At 45.0% G+C, this 19,400-nt stretch overlaps 1 pseudogene; it reads left to right on the forward strand.

Moving 5' to 3' along the window:
* Positions 1 to 19,400, forward strand: part of LOC123732633 (uncharacterized) — a 76,417-nt pseudogene that overhangs the window by 20,601 nt on the left and 36,416 nt on the right.

Raw genomic sequence — 19,400 nt, forward strand, 5'->3', positions numbered from 1 at the left:
AGGCCAACGTCAAACCATATAGGACATGTCCCTTGCCCCTGGGACTTAAAACTCTATTGTGCTTGGCTCTGTATATGATTCAGGCAGAGGACTGCAGGGTGCTACTCAGACGGTCACCTCTCCGTTCCTGAGGAGGCAGGTCATCAACCAGCTGTTACATGGAGACCTGGCAGACCAGGATGAGCTCAACCAGCTGTTACATGGAGACCTGGCAGACCAGGATGGGCTCAACCAGCTGTTACATGGAGACCTGGCAGACCAGGATGAGCTCAACAAGCTGCTGCCCAAGAAGCCCAGAGCGCCGGGAAAGAAGTGGAATGACCTCAAAAACCATCAGAAAAGCTGGACCCAGAGCCATATTGGGTCCAAGCACCACCAGAACAGCTGGTCTCAGACCCAGAACAGCCTCAAGCAGCAGTGGCTGAAGTCCAATAAGGTGCCATCTGTGGGTGTAGGAGCTGCCAGACTAGTCCCCTCTTCCTGGAAGAACCAGCAGAACAGGCAACCTGTGTGGAAGTCAGGTCCGAACGAGGACATGCTGTGTTACGTCTCCTTGGAGCAGAATGTGTCTCGCCGGCTGAGCAGAGGGAGATCCCCTCCCCATACAGACACCCAGCTGGTCCAGGCTCTCAGAGAAACTCTGTTCCCAGAGCTCAACCTGCGCAGCTACCTGGGCTGTAAATCTGACCTGGCTCTGCTCACCGTCAGACAGCTTCTCCGTGGGAGATCAGCCACAGATGAGGCCCTGGAGCTGGACCAGGCCATTGTCAAGGCCTTAGGGGGGGAGGAGGACAGGGCAGACCATAGTGGGACAGAGAGGGTCAACAAAGAAGCAACAGACAAACACCTTCTCCATGCACCAAACAGGCTTCGCTCCTGCCCCTGCTGCCGTGCCTAGGAAACCCAATCAGCCGATCCCATGGCTCCAGCCTATGGAGTGGGAGGACTAGAGTCCAACCAGGCAAGAAGTGTAACCTTTAAACCACCATCAGCCTCGCCCTCAGCTCAATCTACAGTCGCGAGTGAAAATTTACACAACTTTTGTGCTGTCTTCACATTTTTGCTGCCTTAAAATTATATCTTAAAAACGGATTAAAGTGATTTTTTTTTCCCCTCCCCCCTGTTCGATCTACACAACCTACTCCACATTTTCAAAGTGAAATAAAAATGATTTTTAAAAGAAATGTTCAGAAATAACTAAGAAATACAAAATGAGGATGTATTGATTGTGTATGTCTTCACGCCCCATAATTGGTGGAAACACTTTGGGCCGAAATCACAGCGGTGAATCATTTTGAATATGATTCTACCAACCTTGCACAAACTGTTTGGGCAGAATATATCCATTTATATCCATTGTTTTTGGTCAAACCTTCAGAAAATATTCACACCATTTAGTTTTTCCACATTTTGTTGTTGTGTTACAGCCTGAATTTTGTTTTACTGATCTACACACAATACCACATAATGTCAAAGTGGAATTTAGTTTGTAATTATAATTTTTGTATCCCCCCCCCCAAAAAAGCTGCAACGTCTTCGAGTCAATAAGTATTCAACCCCTTTTGTTATGGCAAGGAGCCTAAATCAGTTCAGGAGTCAAGATGTGCTTAACAAATTGCATAATTTACAGCAATGACCTGAGGAATCGTTACAGGGATGAATGAGCCAATTGTAAGCTGGGGATGATTAGGTGACCGTGATGGTTGGACATTTAGCCAGGACACCAGGGGTTAACACCCCGACTCTTACGATAAGTACCATGGGATCTTTAGTGACCACAGAGAGTCAGGAAACCAGGGGTTAACACCCCTACTCTTACGATAAGTACCATGGGATCTTTAGTGACCACAGAGAGTCAGGACACCAGGGGTTAACACCCCTACTCTTACGATAAGTACCATGGGATCTTTAGTGACCACAGAGAGTCAGGACACCAGGGGTTAACACCCCTACTCTTACGATAAGTACCATGGGATCTTTAGTGACCACAGAGAGTCAGGAAACCAGGGGTTAACACCCCTACTCTTACGATAAGTACCATGGGATCTTTAGTGACCACAGAGAGTCAGGACACCAGGGGTTAACACCCCTACTCTTACGATAAGTACCATGGGATCTTTAGTGACCACAGAGAGTCAGGACACCAGGGGTTAACACCCCTACTCTTACGATAAGTACCATGGGATCTTTAGTGACCACAGAGAGTCAGGACACCAGGGGTTAACACCCCCTACTCTTACGATAAGTACCATGGGATCTTTAGTGACCACAGAGAGTCAGGACACCAGGGGTTAACACCCCTACTCTTACGATAAGTACCATGGGATCTTTAGTGACCACAGAGAGTCAGGACACCAGGGGTTAACACCCCTACTCTTACAATAAGTACCATGGGATCTTTAGTGACCACAGAGAGTCAGGACACCAGGGGTTAACACCCCTACTCTTACGATAAGTACCATGGGATCTTTAGTGACCACAGAGAGTGAGGACACCAGGGGTTAACACCCCTACTCTTACGATAAGTACCATGGGATCTTTAGTGACCACAGAGAGTCAGGACACCAGGGGTTAACACCCCTACTCTTACAATAAGTACCATGGGATCTTTAGTGACCACAGAGAGCCAGGACACCTGTTTAACATCCCCATCTAGAAGACAGCACCCTACACAGGGCAATGTCCCCAATCACTACCCTGGGTAATTGGGATATTTGTTTTAGACCAGAGGAAAGAGTGCCTCCTACTGGCCCTCCAACACCACTTCCAGCAGCATCTGGTCTCCCATCCAGTGACCAACCAGGACCAACCCTGCTTAGCTTCAGAAACAAGCCAGCAGTGGGATGCAGGGTGGTATGCTGCTGGCAAGAGATTGGGGTGTAAGTTGCATGGACTCACTCTGTGTTCAATAATAGTGTTTAACATGATTTATGAATGACTAACTCATCTCTGTACCCTCACACATCCAATTTTCTGTAAGGTCCCTCAATCGAGTAGAGAATTTCAAGCAAAGATTCAACTACAAAGAACAGGGAGGTTTTTCAATTCCTCACAAAGAAGGGATTGGTACCAAATAGAAATAAAGCAGTGGTTTCTTTGCAGCAATTTGACCATTAAGGCCTTATTCACCCAGTCTCCTCTGAACATTTTATTTTATTGTGTTACTTTTAATTTTTTTTACTTTAGTTTATTTAGTAAATATTTTCTTAACTCTATTTCTTTAACTGCATTGTTGGTTAAGAGCTTGTAATTAAGCATTTCACTGTAAGGACCAACACCTGTTGTGTTCGGCGCATGTGACAAATAAAGATTTGATTTAACTCAGTTGCCGGAGCTGAAGGAAACTGCTCAGGGACTTCACAATGAGACCAATGTTGATTTTAAAACAGGTATGCAGTTTAATGGCTGTGATAGGAGAAAAAGGATGGATCAACAACATTGTAGTTACTCTATAATAATAACCTAAATGACAAGGTGAAAAGAAGGAAGCCTAAACAGAATACAAATATTCCAAGACATGCTTCCTGTTTCAATTCAAATCAAATGTTATTAGTCACATGCGCCGAATACAACAGGTGTAGTAGACCTTACAGTGAAATGCTGAATACAACAGGTGTAGTAGACCTTACAGTGAAATGCTGAATACAACAGGTGTAGTAGACCTCACAGTGAAATGCTGAATACAACAGGTGTAGTAGACCTTACAGTGAAATGCTGAATACAACAGGTGTAGTAGACCTTACAGTGAAATGCTGAATACAACAGGTGTAGTAGACCTTACAGTGAAATGCTGAATACAACAGGTGTAGTAGACCTTACAATGAAATGCTGCATACAACAGGTGTAGTAGACCTTACAGTGAAATGCTGAATACAACAGGTGTAGTAGACCTTACAGTGAAATGCTGAATACAACAGGTGTAGTAGACCTTACAGTGAAATGCTGAATACAACAGGTGTAGTAGACCTTACAGTGAAATGCTGAATACAACAGGTGTAGTAGACCTCACAGTGAAATGCTGAATACAACAGGTGTAGTAGACCTCACAGTGAAATGCTGAATACAACAGGTGTAGTAGACCTCACAGTGAAATGCTGAATACAACAGGTGTAGTAGACCTCACAGTGAAATGCTGAATACAACAGGTGTAGTAGACCTCACAGTGAAATGCTGAATACAACAGGTGTAGTAGACCTCACAGTGAAATGCTGAATACAACAGGTGTAGTAGACCTTACAGTGAAATGCTGAATACAACAGGTGTAGTAGACCTCACAGTGAAATGCTGAATACAACAGGTGTAGTAGACCTCACAGTGAAATGCTGAATACAACAGGTGTAGTAGACCTCACAGTGAAATACTGAATACAACAGGTGTAGTAGACCTTACAGTGAAATGCTGAATACAACAGGTGTAGTAGACCTCACAGTGAAATGCTGAATACAACAGGTGTAGTAGACCTCACAGTGAAATGCTGAATACAACAGGTGTAGTAGACCTCACAGTGAAATACTGAATACAACAGGTGTAGTAGACCTCACAGTGAAATGCTGAATACAACAGGTATAGTAGACCTCACAGTGAAATGCTGAATACAACAGGTGTAGTAGACCTTACAGTGAAATGCTGAATACAACAGGTGTAGTAGACCTCACAGTGAAATGCTGAATACAACAGGTGTAGTAGACCTTACAGTGAAATGCTGAATACAACAGGTGTAGTAGACCTCACAGTGAAATGCTGAATACAACAGGTGTAGTAGACCTCACAGTGAAAGGCTGAATACAACAGGTGTAGTAGACCTCACAGTGAAATGCTGAATACAACAGGTGTAGGTAGACCTCACAGTGAAATGCTGAATACAACAGGTGTAGTAGACCTCACAGTGAAATGCTGAATACAACAGGTGTAGTAGACCTTACAGTGAAATGCTTACTTACAAGCCCTTAACCAACAATGCTTTAAGAAGTTTTAAGGGGAAAAAAGTGTTAAGTAAAAAATAGCTAAGTAAAAAATAGAAAATAAAAGTAACAAATAATTAAACAGCAGCAGTAAAATAACAATAGCGAGGCTATATGCAGGGGGTACCGGTACAGAGTCAATGTGGAGGCTATATACAGGGGGTACCGGTACAGAGTCAATGTGGAGGCTATATACAGGGGGTACCGGTACAGAGTCAATGTGGAGGCTATATGCAGGGGGTACCGGTACAGAGTCAATGTGGAGGCTATATACAGGGGGTACCAGTACAGAGTCAATGTGGAGGCTATATACAGGGGGTACCGGTACAGAGTCAATGTGGAGGCTATATACAGGGGGTACCGGTACAGAGTCAATGTGGAGGCTATATACAGGGGGGTACCGGTACAGAGTCAATGTGGAGGCTATATACAGGGGGGTACCGGTACAGAGTCAATGTGGAGGCTATATACAGGGGGTACCGGTACAGAGTCAATGTGGAGGCTATATACAGGGTGTTACGGTACAGAGTCAATGTGGAGGCTATATACAGGGGGTACCGGTACAGAGTCAATGTGGAGGCTATATACAGGGGGTACCGGTACAGAGTCAATGTGGAGGCTATATACAGGGGGGTACCGGTACAGAGTCAATGTGGAGGCTATATACAGGGGGGTACCGATACAGAGTCAATGTGGAGGCTATATACAGGGGTACCGGTACAGAGTCAATGTGGAGGCTATATACAGGGGGGTACCGGTACAGAGTCAATGTGGAGGCTATATGCAGGGGGTACCGGTACAGAGTCAATGTGGAGGCTATATACAGGGGGTACCAGTACAGAGTCAATGTGGAGGCTATATACAGGGGGTACCGGTACAGAGTCAATGTGGAGGCTATATACAGGGTGTTACGGTACAGAGTCAATGTGGAGGCTATATACAGGGGGTACCGATACAGAGTCAATGTGGAGGCTATATACAGGGGGTACCGGTACAGAGTCAATGTGGAGGCTATATACAAGGGGGTACCGGTACAGAGTCAATGTGGAGGCTATATACAGGGGGTACCGGTACAGAGTCAATGTGGAGGCTATATACAGGGGGTACCGGTACAGAGTCAATGTGGAGGCTATATACAGGGGGTACCGGTACAGAGTCAATGTGGAGGCTATATACAGGGGTACCAGTACAGAGTCAATGTGGAGGCTATATACAGGGGTAACGGTACAGAGTCAATGTGGAGGCTATATACAGGGGGTACCGATACAGAGTCAATGTGGAGGCTATATACAGGGGTACCGGTACAGAGTCAATGTGGAGGCTATATACAAGGGGGTACCGGTACAGAGTCAATGTGGAGGCTATATACAGGGGGTACCGATACAGAGTCAATGTGGAGGCTATATACAGGGGGTACCGGTACAGAGTCAGTGTGGAGGCTATATACAGGGGGTACCGGTACAGAGTCAATGTGGAAGCTATATACAGGGGGTACCAGTACAGAGTCAATGTGGAGGCTATATACAGGGGGTACCGGTACAGAGTCAATGTGGAGGCTATATACAGGGGGTACCGGTACAGAGTCAATGTGGAGGCTATATACAGGGTGTTACGGTACAGAGTCAATGTGGAGGCTATATACAGGGGGTACCGGTACAGAGTCAATGTGGAGGCTATATACAGGGGGTACCGGTACAGAGTCAATGTGGAGGCTATATACAGGGGGTACCGGTACAGAGTCAATATGGAGGCTATATACAGGGGGTACCGATACAGAGTCAATGTGGAGGCTATATACAGGGGGTACCGGTACAGAGTCAGTGTGGAGGCTATATACAGGGGGTACCGGTACAGAGTCAATGTGGAGGCTATATACAGGGGGTACCAGTACAGAGTCAATGTGGAGGCTATATACAGGGGGGTACCGGTACAGAGTCAATGTGGAGGCTATATACAAGGGGTACCGGTACAGAGTCAATGTGGAGGCTATATACAGGGGGTACCGGTACAGAGTCAATGTGGAGGCTATATACAGGGGGTACCGGTACAGAGTCAATGTGGAGGCTATATACAGGGGGTACCGGTACAGAGTCAATGTGGAGGCTATATACAGGGGGTACCGGTACAGAGTCAATGTGGAGGCTATATACAGGGGGTACCGGTACAGAGTCAATGTGGAGGCTATATACAGGGGGGTACCGGTACAGAGTCAATGTGGAGGCTATATACAGGGGTACCGGTACAGAGTCAATGTGGAGTCTATACACAGGGTGTTACGGTACAGAGTCAACGTGGAGGCTATATACAGGGGGTACCGGTACAGAGTCAATGTGGAGGCTATATACAGGGGTTACCGATACAGAGTCAATGTGGAGGCTATATACAGGGGGGTACCAGTACAGAGTCAACGCGGAGGCTATATACAGGGGGGTACCGGTACAGAGTCAATGTGGAGGCTATATACAGGGGGGTACGGCACAGAGTCAATGTGGAGGCTATATACAGGGGGTACCGGTACAGAGTCAATGTGGAGGCTATATACAGGGGGTACCGGTACAGAGTCAATGTGGAGGCTATATACAGGGGGTACCGGTACAGAGTCAATGTGGAGGCTATATACAGGGGGTACCGGTACAGAGTCAATGTGGAGGCTATATACAGGGGGGTACCGGTACAGAGTCAATGTGGAGGCTATATACAGGGGGTACCGGTACAGAGTCAATGTGGAGGCTATATACAGGGGGGTACCGGTACAGAGTCAATGTGGAGGCTATATACAGGGGGTACCGGTACAGAGTCAATGTGGAGTCTATACACAGGGTGTTACGGTACAGAGTCAATGTGGAAGCTATATACAGGGGGTACCGGTACAGAGTCAATGTGGAGGCTATATACAGGGGGTACCGATACAGAGTCAATGTGGAGGCTATATACAGGGGGTACCGGTACAGAGTCAATGTGGAGGCTATATACAGGGGGGTACCGGTACAGAGTCAATGTGGAGGCTATATACAGGGGGGGTACCGGTACAGAGTCAATGTGGAGGCTATATACAGGGGGTACCGGTACAGAGTCAATGTGGAGGCTATATACAGGGGGTACCGGTACAGAGTCAATGTGGAGGCTATATACAGGGGGTACCGGTACAGAGTCAATGTGGAGGCTATATACAGGGGGTACCGGTACAGAGTCAATGTGGAGGCTATATACAGGGGGGGTACCGGTACAGAGTCAATGTGGAGGCTATATACAGGGGGTACCGGTACAGAGTCAATGTGGAGGCTATATACAGGGGGTACCGGTACAGAGTCAATGTGGAGGCTATATACAGGGGGTACCGGTACAGAGTCAATGTGGAGGCTATATACAGGGGGTACCGGTACAGAGTCAATGTGGAGGCTATATAGAGGGGGGTACCGGTACAGAGTCAATGTGGAGGCTATATACAGGGGGTACCGGTACAGAGTCAATGTGGAGGCTATATACAGGCGGTACCGGTACAGAGTCAATGTGGAGGCTATATACAGGGGGTACCGGTACAGAGTCAATGTGGAGGCTATATACAGGGGGTACCGGTACAGAGTCAATGTGGAGGCTATATACAGGGGGTACCGGTACAGAGTCAATGTGGAGGCTATATACAGGGGGGTACCGGTACAGAGTCAATGTGGAGGCTATATACAGGGGGTACCGGTACAGAGTCAATGTGGAGGCTATATACAGGGGGTACCGGTACAGAGTCAATGTGGAGGCTATATACAGGGGGTACCGGTACAGAGTCAATGTGGAGGCTATATACAGGGTGTTACGGTACAGAGTCAATGTGGAGGCTATATACAGGGGGTACCGGTACAGAGTCAATGTGGAGGCTATATACAGGGGGTACCGGTACAGAGTCAATGTGGAGGCTATATACAGGGGGGTACCGGTACAGAGTCAATGTGGAGGCTATATACAGGGGGTACCGATACAGAGTCAATGTGGAGGCTATATACAGGGGGTACCGGTACAGAGTCAATGTGGAGGCTATATACAGGGGGGTACAGGTACAGAGTCAATGTGGAGGCTATATACAGGGGGTACCGATACAGAGTCAATGTGGAGGCTATATACAGGGGTACCGGTACAGAGTCAGTGTGGAGGCTATATACAGGGGGTACCGGTACAGAGTCAATGTGGAGGCTATATACAGGGGGTACCGGTACAGAGTCAATGTGGAGGCTATATACAGGGGGTACCGGTACAGAGTCAATGTGGAGGCTATATACAGGGGGTACCGGTACAGAGTCAATGTGGAGGCTATATACAGGGGTACCAGTACAGAGTCAATGTGGAGGCTATATACAGGGGGTACCGGTACAGAGTCAATGTGGAGGCTATATACAGGGGGGTACCGGTACAGAGTCAATGTGGAGGCTATATACAGGGGGGGTACCGGTACAGAGTCAATGTGGAGGCTATATACAGGGGGTACCGGTACAGAGTCAATGTGGAGGCTATATACAGGGGGTACCGGTACAGAGTCAATGTGTGGCGATACTGGATAGTTGAGGTAATTGAGGTAATATGTACATGGAGGTAGAGTTAAAGTGACTATGCAACAACACAGTAATAAAAATGTGACAAAGAAAAAGAAAGACAAAGAGATTACCTTTATATCCTGAATACATGTTGCGTTATGTTTGGGGCAAATCCAGCACATTACTGAGTACCACTCTTCATCTTTTCGAGATGGTGGTGGCTGCATCATGTTATGGGTATGCTTGTCATCAGCAAGGACTAGAGCTTTTCTTAGGATAAAAATAAATGGAATACAGCTATAAGCACAGGCAAAATCCTAGAGGAAAACCTGGTTCAGTCTGCTTTCCACCAGACACTGGGAGACGAATTCACCTTTCAGCAGGACAATAACCTAAAACACAAGGCCAAATCTACACTGGTTGCTTACCAAGAAAACATTGAATGTTCCTGAGTGACCTAGTTACAGTTTTTATTTTAAATCGGCTTGAAAATCTATGGCAAGACTTGAAAATGGCTGTCTAGCGATGATCAACAATCAACTTGACAGAGCTTGAAGAATTTTTAAAAGAATAATGGGAAAATATTGCACAATCCAGGTGTGCAAAGCTTTTGGAGACTTACCCAGAAAGACTCACAGCTGTAATCGCTCTTAGAGACTTACCCAGAAAGACTCACTGCTGTAATCGCTCTTAGAGACTTACCCAGAAAGACACTGCTGTAATCACCACTAAAGGTGCTTCTACAAAGTATTGACTCAGTGGTGTGAATACTTATGTAAATTAGATATTTCTGTATTTCATTTTCAATCAATTTGAGAGCAAAAAATCTATATAATCCGTTTTGAATTCAGGCTGTAACACAACAACATGTGGAATAAGTCAAGGGGTGTGAGTACTCTCTCTCTTCAGAGTACTCTCTGAAGGCTCTGTACGTTGCCTTGAGCTGTGCAAAGTTGGTAGAATATTATTCCAAATGATTCCCGGTACATTCCCAGTACAAAAAAAAAAAAAAAATTAAAATAAAATGAATGAAATAAATAAAATGTATGCATTCACTACTGTAAGTCGCTCTGGATAAGAGCGTCTGCTAAAATGACTAAAATGTAAAATGTAAAAAATTCCCAGCTGTAATGGCTGCCAATGCTTATACCACATATTAACTCTGGATGTGAAGACATATGCAATCAAGAGATTTAATTTATTATTTTATTTTTTAATTTGGAAAATGTTCTATAACTTTCTTTCACTTTGAAAATATGGAGAAGGTTGTGTAGATTTGTAGGCGGGGAGAAAAAAATCAAATGTAATCTGTTTTTAGATGTCATTTTAAGGCAGCAAAATGTGAACTTAAGAGAACCTTAAAGGGTTCTTCGGCCGTCCCCGTAGGAAAACAGAGGGTTCTACATGGAACTCAAAAGAGTTCTATCTGGAACCGAAAACGGTTCTATCTGGAACCGAAAACGGTTCTAGTTCTACCTGGAACCGAAAACGGTTCTACCTGGAACCGAAAACGGTTCTACCTGGAACCGAAAACGGTTCTACCTGGAACCAAAAACGGTTTTCCTTAGGAGACAGTCGAAGATCCCTTTTGGAACCCTTTTTTTCTGAGAGTGCTGATAGCTAACCTCGGATACCAGACTTAAAGGCGATACAGAAGCAACAGAGTGGAATCTCAACGCAATAAACCAGAGACATTTCCTGACGTTTAGGGTTCTTTGAGTGGCGCAGCGGTCTAAGGCACTGCATTGCAGTGCTAGAGGTGTCACTACAGACCTGAGTTCAATCCTGGGCTGTATCACAACTAGCCATGATCAGGAATCCCACAGGACGGTGCACAATTGGTTTGGGCGGGGTAGGTTGGCATTGTAAATAAGAATTTGTTCTTAACTGACTTGCCTAGTTACTAAATAAAGGTTAAATAAAATACAAATATTTTCAGAGTTTAATTTTTATTATGACGATGACACTGTTCTATGAGGGGGGAAGTTATGACCGGTTGGAGATCTTGTCATATCTCTCTTTAGGGGAAGTTATGACCGGTTGGAGATCTTGTCATATCTCTCTTTAGGGGAAGTTATGACCGGTTGGAGATCTTGTCATATCTCTCTTTAGGGGAAGTTATGACCGGTTGGAGATCTTGTCATATCTCTCTTTAGGGGAAGTTATGACCGGTTGGAGATCTTGTCACATCTCTCTTTAGGGGAAGTTAATGAAGTACACAGTAAGTTTTGAAGAATTTGTAAGGATAAGTTTTAAGTCAACGAGGGTCAGTGGTAAGGATAAGTGTTAAGTCAACGAGGGTCAGTGGTAAGGATAAGTTTTAAGTCAATGAGGGTCAGTGGTAAGGATAAGTTTTAAGTCAACGAGGGTCAGTGGTAAGGATAAGTTTTAAGTCAACGAGGGTCAGTGGTAAGGATAAGTTTTAAGTCAATGAGGGTCAGTGGTAAGGATAAGTGTTAAGTCAATGAGGGTCAGTGGTAAGGATAAGTGTTAAGTCAACGAGGGTCAGTGGTAAGGATAAGTGTTAAGTCAACGAGGGTCAGTGGTAAGGATAAGTTTTAAGTCAACGAGGGTCAGTGGTAAGGATAAGTTTTAAGTCAATGAGGGTCAGTGGTAAGGATAAGTTTTAAGTCAACGAGGGTCAGTGGTAAGGATAAGTTTTAAGTCAATGAGGGTCAGTGGTAAGGATAAGTTTTAAGTCAACGAGGGTCAGTGGTAAGGATAAGTGTTAAGTCAACGAGGGTCAGTGGTAAGGATAAGTGTTAAGTCAACGAGGGTCAGTGGTAAGGATAAGTGTTAAGTCAATGAGGGTCAGTGGTAAGGATAAGTGTTAAGTCAACGAGGGTCAGTGGTAAGGATAAGTTTTAAGTCAACGAGGGTCAGTGGTAAGGATAAGTGTTAAGTCAATGAGGGTCAGTGGTAAGGATAAGTTTTAAGTCAACGAGGGTCAGTGGTAAGGATAAGTGTTAAGTCAATGAGGGTCAGTGGTAAGGATAAGTGTTAAGTCAATGAGGGTCAGCGGTAAGGATAAGTTTTAAGTCAATGAGGGTCAGTGGTAAGGATAAGTTTTAAGTCAATGAGGGTCAGTGGTAAGGATAAGTGTTAAGTCAACGAGGGTCAGTTGTAAGGATAAGTGTTAAGTCAATGAGGGTCAGTTGTAAGGATAAGTTTTAAGTCAACGAGGGTCAGTGGTAAGGATAAGTTTTAAGTCAATGAGGGTCAGTGGTAAGGATAAGTTTTAAGTCAACGAGGGTCAGTGGTAAGGATAAGTTGAACTGTTTGGGGGATGCAACTTTAGACAAGCCAGTTGTAGGAATTAGAAATATAAAGAATTAGAAATACTAGAACTAAAATCCTTAGTTTAGATTGAAATATTGACACCCTGACTGGCAACCCAGCAGAGATTGAAATATTGACACCCTGACTGGCAACCCAGCAGAGATTGAAATATTGACACCCTGACTGGCAACCTAACCCAGCAGAGATTGAAATATTGACACTCTGACTGGCAACCTAACCCAGCAGAGATTGAAATATTGACACCCTGACTGGCAACCTAACCCAGCAGAGATTGAAATATTGACACCCTGACTGGCAACCTAACCCAGCAGAGATTGAAATATTGACACCCTGACTGGCAACCTAACCCAGCAGAGATTGAAATATTGACACTCTGACTGGCAACCCAGCAGAGATTGAAATATTGACACCCTGACTGGCAACCTAACCCAGCAGAGATTGAAATATTGACACTCTGACTGGCAACCCAGCAGAGATTGAAATATTGACACCCTGACTGGCAACCCAGCAGAGATTGAAATATTGACACCCTGACTGGCAACCTAACCCAGCAGAGATTGAAATATTGACACCCTGACTGGCAACCTAACCCAGCAGAGATTGAAATATTGACACCCTGACTGGCAACCTAACCCAGCAGAGATTGAAATATTGACACCCTGACTGGCAACCCAGCAGAGATTGAAATATTGACACTCTGACTGGCAACCCAGCAGAGATTGAAATATTGACACCCTGACTGGCAACCTAACCCAGCAGAGATTGAAATATTGACACCCTGACTGGCAACCTAACCCAGCAGAGATTGAAATATTGACACCCTGACTGGCAACCCAGCAGAGATTGAAATATTGACACCCTGACTGGCAACCTAACCCAGCAGAGATTGAAATATTGACACTCTGACTGGCAACCCAGCAGAGATTGAAATATTGACACCCTGACTGGCAACCTAACCCAGCAGAGATTGAAATATTGACACCCTGACTGGCAACCTAACCCAGCAGAGATTGAAATATTGACACCCTGACTGGCAACCTAACCCAGCAGAGATTGAAATATTGACACCCTGACTGGCAACCTAACCCAGCAGAGATTGAAATATTGACACTCTGACTGGCAACCTAACCCAGCAGAGATTGAAATATTGACACCCCTGACTGGCAACCTAACCCAGCAGAGATTGAAATATTGACACCCTGACTGGCAACCTAACCCAGCAGAGATTGAAATATTGACACCCTGACTGGCAACCTAACCCAGCAGAGATTGAAATATTGACACTCTGACTGGCAACCCAGCAGAGATTGAAATATTGACACCCTGACTGGCAACCTAACCCAGCAGAGATTGAAATATTGACACTCTGACTGGCAACCCAGCAGAGATTGAAATATTGACACCCTGACTGGCAACCCAGCAGAGATTGAAATATTGACACCCTGACTGGCAACCTAACCCAGCAGAGATTGAAATATTGACACCCTGACTGGCAACCTAACCCAGCAGAGATTGAAATATTGACACCCTGACTGGCAACCTAACCCAGCAGAGATTGAAATATTGACACCCTGACTGGCAACCCAGCAGAGATTGAAATATTGACACTCTGACTGGCAACCCAGCAGAGATTGAAATATTGACACCCTGACTGGCAACCTAACCCAGCAGAGATTGAAATATTGACACCCTGACTGGCAACCTAACCCAGCAGAGATTGAAATATTGACACCCTGACTGGCAACCCAGCAGAGATTGAAATATTGACACCCTGACTGGCAACCTAACCCAGCAGAGATTGAAATATTGACACTCTGACTGGCAACCCAGCAGAGATTGAAATATTGACACCCTGACTGGCAACCTAACCCAGCAGAGATTGAAATATTGACACCCTGACTGGCAACCCAGCAGAGATTGAAATATTGACACTCTGACTGGCAACCTAACCCAGCAGAGATTGCTGCCATGAAATCCAAACAACAATATATTGAGCAGGGAAAACACTTGCTTAGCAAATTAAGAAAGAGGAGAGGAACATACCATACACAATATTAAAACGCCAGATGGTAGCATAACAATGGAAATTCACTCAATCTTTAAAGAATTTTATCACAAACTGTATAAAATCCGAAAACAACAGTTCAAAGGAGGATATAGACAATTTACATAATCAATTGTTGGAGGCCATCAATAATCTACAAATTGAGAAATCTCCTGGTAATGATGGATTCCCAGTGGAATGTTCTAGACCAGTGGTTCCCCAACTTGTTATAGTCCCGTACACCTTCAAACATTCAACTTCCAGCTGTACCCACTCTAGCACCAGGGTCAGCATACCCCCTCTAGCACCAGGGTCAGCGTACCCCCCTCTAGCACCAGGGTCAGCGTGCCCCCTCTAGCACCAGGGTCAGCATACCCCCTCTAGCACCAGGGTCAGCATACCCCCTCTAGCACCAGGGTCAGCGTACCCCTCTAGCACCAGGGTCAGCGTCCCCTCTAGCACCAGGGTCAGCGTGCCCCTCTAGCACCAGGGTCAGCATACCCCCTCTAGCACCAGGGTCAGCATACCCCCTCTAGCACCAGGGTCAGCATACCCCCTCTAGCACCAGGGTCAGCATACCCCCTCTAGTACCAGGGTCAGCGTACCCCTCTAGCACCAGGGTCAGCGTACCCCCTCTAGCACCAGGGTCAGCGTACCCCCTCTAGCACCAGGGTCAGCGTGCCCCTCTAGCACCAGGGTCAGCATACCCCCTCTAGCACCAGGGTCAGCGTACCCCCTCTAGCACCAGGGTCAGCATACCCCCTCTAGCACCAGGGTCAGCATACCGCCTCTAGCACCAGGGTCAGCATACCCCTCTAGTACCAGGGTCAGCATACCGCCTCTAGCACCAGGGTCAGCATACCCACTCTAGCACCAGGGTCAGCGTACCCCCTCTAGCACCAGGGTCAGCATACCCCCTCTAGCACCAGGGTCCAGGGTCCATCATCTCCACCAATTGTTTTTAAATAATCCATCATACCAGGAACTGGAACATTCCAAAAGTGGCAGTATCATTAGATATTGAAAAAGTTTTCCATAAAGTGGAATGAGCATATTTGGTGGCTGTTTTTAAAAAGGTTTGGTTTTGGTCTTGTATTTATTTCCTGGATTGAACTATTGTATAAATCCTCCAAAGTGGCTATAAAACCAAATTAACAAATCTCTGATCTATTTCGTTTAACAAGAGGGACCAGACATGGATGCCCTCTGTCCAGTTATTTATTTGCTTTAGAACCCCTAGTATCAATAATCAGAATTCATGGCTCAATCTGGGGAATAGAGATTGGTGGAGAACAACATGTGGTATTGTATTCAGAACCACTAGCGTCAATAATCATTTATCTGAACCAAAACATTCTCTGTCATTTATTTTGCAACTGTTAGACACATATGGTGCTATATCAGGATTCACAGTGAATTAGGAGAATTGAATTTTCAAGCTTGGATAGCAGTTTTCAGTGGAAATGGACAAAGACATATGAAATACCTGGGTATATTGATACCGTGCGATTTGGTGAGGGCCTATAAAATCAACTACTCTCCTGTAATAGATAGGAATTAATCTGATGTTCAGAGACAGAAAACTCTCCCTATTTCAACGTTAGGTAGGGTCAACATGATCAAAATTAATATATTACCAAGGTTGATGTATTTACTGTATACCAAGCCAGTTTCAATTACATTCAACTGTTTTTATCAAATAAATGGCCTCCAACTTTATTTGGAATGGAAAGACCTCAAGAGTCAAATTTACTCTTATCCACTTCCCCTATAAAGCTGACTGTTATCCACTTCCCCTATAAAGCTGACTCTTATCCACTTCCCCTATAAAGCTGACTGTTTTCCACTTCCCCTATAAAGCTGACTGATTTCCACTTCCCCTATGAAGCTGACTCTTATCCACTTCCCCTATAAAGCTGACTCTTATCCACTTCCCCTATAAAGCTGACTCTTATCCACTTCCCCTATAAAGCTGACTGATTTCCACTTCCCCTATAAAGCTGACTGATTTCCACTTCCCCTATGAAGCTGACTCCTGACTTTCCACTTCCCCTATAAAGCTGACTGTTTTCCACTTCCCCTATGAAGCTGACTGACTTTTCCACTTCCCCTATAAAGCTGACTGTTATCCACTTCCTATGAAGCTGGAGGTCTTGGACTACCTCATATGAAAATGTATTACTGGGCTGCACAAATGCATTCACTTAAACAATGGACAGTAGACTATCCTTGTGCGTGGAGGAGTATTGAAACCATAAATGTAATACCCTAGGATTTAAAATATATTCACTACTTCGGGTCCAAGGCGTTGAAGAAAAAAACAGACAATCCAATGATTTTATATTATATTTGTATTTGGGAAAATGTACGTAAATTCATGAAATGGAAGAAACCCATATCGCCAGACACCCCTATTTAGAACAACCCCAATTTACCTGGAATGTTTAATGACATCACCTTTAAGTCTTGGTTCCAACATGGCATCATTAATGTTCGGCACACACATTATGATGGCTCACTACTGTTATCCAATACCCATTTCTTTACATTCTAAGAAATGTTATTAAATCGCTTCAACAGAATCTGGATGAACCTAAAGCATCTAGCACTGAAAAAATACTGAAAGTAGCTACAACGCCAAATAAGTTGATTGCTAAATTATATCAAGGGTTAATTTAAACTCGGGTGGCAGCATAGCCTAGCGGTTAGCGCGTTGGACTAGTAACCAAAAGGTTGCAAGATCAAATCCCCCCGAGCTGACAAGGTACAAATCTGTCGTTCTGCACCCTGAACAAGGCAGTTAACCCCCACTGTTCCTAGGTCGTCATTTAAAATAAGAATTCGTTCTTAACCGACTTGCCTAGTAAAATTAAAAACTGAACTTGATAGTTCCTAGAAGGAAAGATAGTTCCAATAAGGAAAAATGGCAAACAAATCTAAAGGAAGAAATTGAGGAGAACCACTGTAGAAATGTTCATAGTTGCTCCTACAACTTTAAACATAAACTACTGCAATTCAAAGTAATCCATAGGATTTGCTACAGACCTGCCAGAATGTATGTAATACAGTCAGAAATGTGTCATCCCTGTTTGAGATACAAAAAAATGCAAAGGAACCCTATTACATATGCGGTGGTCATGTGACAAACTGACACCATTTTGGGATAATGTCGTTTCATTGTGTCTAGGAATTTATATCCATCCATCTCCACGATTATGTCTGAGTCTTCTTGGGTATGACGACGCTACAAGCTTGGCACACCTGTATTTGGGGAGTTTCTCCCATTCTTCTCTGCAGATCCTCTCAAGCTCTGTCAGCTTGGATGGGGAGCGTCGCTGCACAGCTATTTTCAGGTCTCTCCAGAGATATTAGATTGATTTCAAGTCCGGGCTCTGGCTGGGCCACTCAAGGACATTCAGAGACTTGTCCTGAAGCCACTCCTGTGTTGTCTTGGCTGTGAGCTTAGGGTCGTAGTCTTGTTGGAAGGTGAACCTTCGCCCCAGTCTGAGGTCCTGAGCGCTCTGGAGCAGGTTCAGGTTTTCATCAAGTTTTTCATCAAGGATTTCTCCCAGTCCCTACCACTGAAAAACATCCCCACAGCATGATGCTGCCACCCCCATGCTTCACAGTAGGGACGGTGCAAGGTTTCCTCCAGACGTGACACTTGGCATTCAGGCCAAACGGTTCAATCTTGGTTTCATCAGACCAGAGAATCTTGTTTCTCATTGTCTAAGAGTCTAAGAGGTGTCTTTTGGCAAACTCCAAGCAAGCTGCCATGTGCCTTTTACTGAGGAGTGGCTTCCGTCTGGAGTGCTGCAGAGATGGTTCCTATCTACACAGAGGAACTCTGGAGCTCTGTCAGAGTGACCATCGGGTTCTTGTTCACCTCCCTGACCAAGGCCCTTCTCCCCCGATTGCTCAGGTTGGCCGGGCGGCCAGCTCTAGGAAGAGTCTTGGTGGTTCAAAACTTCTTCCATTTAAGAATGATGGAGGCCACTGTGTTCTAGGGGACCTTCAATGCTGCAGGTGGCACCCCTACCTATAGTTACAGTGCATTCGGAAAGTATTCAGACCCCTTTACTTTTTCCACATTTTGTTACGTAACAGATATTTAGACACTTTTGCAAATTGATTCAAAATAAATCATTTAAATAAGTATTCAGACACTTTACTCAGTACTTTGTTGAAGCACCTTTGGCTGCAATTACAGCCTCGAGTCTTCTTGGGTATGACGCTACAAGCTTGGCACACCTGTATTTGGGGAGAAAAATGTATGAAATGTCTGCATTCACTACTGTAAGTCGCTCTGGATAAGAGCATCTGCTAAATGACTAAAATGTAAATGTAAAGGAGTTTCTCCCATTCTTCTCTGCAGATCCTCTCAAGCTCTGTCAGGATGAATGGGGAGCGTTGCTGCACAGCTATTTTCAGGTCTCTCCAGAGATAGTTGATCAATTTCAAGTCCTGGGTCTGTCTGGGCTACTCAAGGACATTCAAAGACTTGTCCTGAAGCCACTCCTGTGTTGTCTTGGCTGTTTGCTTAGGGTCATTGTCCTGTTGGAAGGTGAACCTTCG

The sequence above is a fragment of the Salmo salar genome, unplaced genomic scaffold, assembly GCF_905237065.1.
Source record: "Salmo salar unplaced genomic scaffold, Ssal_v3.1, whole genome shotgun sequence".
NCBI lineage: Eukaryota > Metazoa > Chordata > Actinopteri > Salmoniformes > Salmonidae > Salmo > Salmo salar.